Source organism: Sturnira hondurensis, unplaced genomic scaffold (genome assembly GCF_014824575.4).
Source record: "Sturnira hondurensis isolate 20B ecotype Veracruz unplaced genomic scaffold, ASM1482457v3 Scaffold0013299, whole genome shotgun sequence".
NCBI classification, from domain to species: Eukaryota; Metazoa; Chordata; class Mammalia; order Chiroptera; family Phyllostomidae; genus Sturnira; species Sturnira hondurensis.
In genome coordinates, this window is record NW_028085930.1 from 1707565 (window position 1) to 1708533 (window position 969).

At 44.2% G+C, this 969-nt stretch overlaps 1 pseudogene; it reads right to left on the reverse strand.

The window, feature by feature from the left end:
• Positions 1-577: 577 nt before the first annotated feature.
• LOC118997607 (uncharacterized) lies at positions 578-696 on the reverse strand (annotated as a pseudogene).
• Between the last annotated feature and the right edge of the window lie 273 nt (positions 697-969).

Below are 969 nucleotides of genomic sequence, written 5' to 3' on the forward strand. Positions count from 1 at the left end.
GGGAAGTGTTTTCAGAAACAACATTTGTAAGGGAGTGAGAGGAGAGCAGTTAGGCACAGAGAGAAGTCAGGATGCAAAGCAAATGCAGTTGCAACAGAGGCTGTAGCCATCCCCTGGAGAGCTCTGAAGCTGGGATGGTCCTTAACAACTGTCCCAAATTGAGGCAAAGGGGACCTGTGTTTGTACTGCATAAAACCAGTCTGGATTCAGTCTGTCCCCAGGGAGATAGCTGAGGGCAATGGCTAGAGAGGCACCCTGCGTAAGCAGTCAGACAACATTCCTGGCAACTGGGTGAAGTGCCATGGTGCTGAAGAGACGCATGTGGCTACACTTCAGAGTCCAATACACCTTACATTCCTATTTTGCTCCCCAGAAACGAACACCATGACAGTGAAGTGTGTGTCCCTCCAGACCTGTGTTTTTAAGTCATATTCAGATGTTTTCATATACAGGTATATATATAAATAACTTTTCTCTTTCCACTCCAAGAAATTTGTAAGATATGCATTGTTTTATTGCTTTGTTTACTTGTGCTTACGATCTTTCAATTAGGGTACAAATAACTCTCTTTTTTATAAGTCTACAGCATCCAATATTCCCAGGTGGTCTCCCATCCAAGTACTAACCAGGCCCAACCCTGCTTAGCTTCCAAGATCAGATGAGATCGGGCACATTCAGGGTGTGGTGGCCAAAGACTCTCTTTTTTAAAAAACAACGATTATAGCCCTGGCTGGTGTAGCTCAGTGGATTGAGTGCGAGCCTGTGAACCAAACAACCGTGGTTCGATTCCCAGTCAGGGCACATGCCTGGGTTGCAGGCCAGTTGCCTGCAGGGGTTGCAAGAGAGGCAACTATACATTGATATTTCTCTCCCTCTCTCCTTCCCTTCCCCTCTAAAGATAAATAAATAAGATCTTTAAAAAAAGAATGTGAAAAATAAAACAACAATTATATTCCATATTGTGGGTGT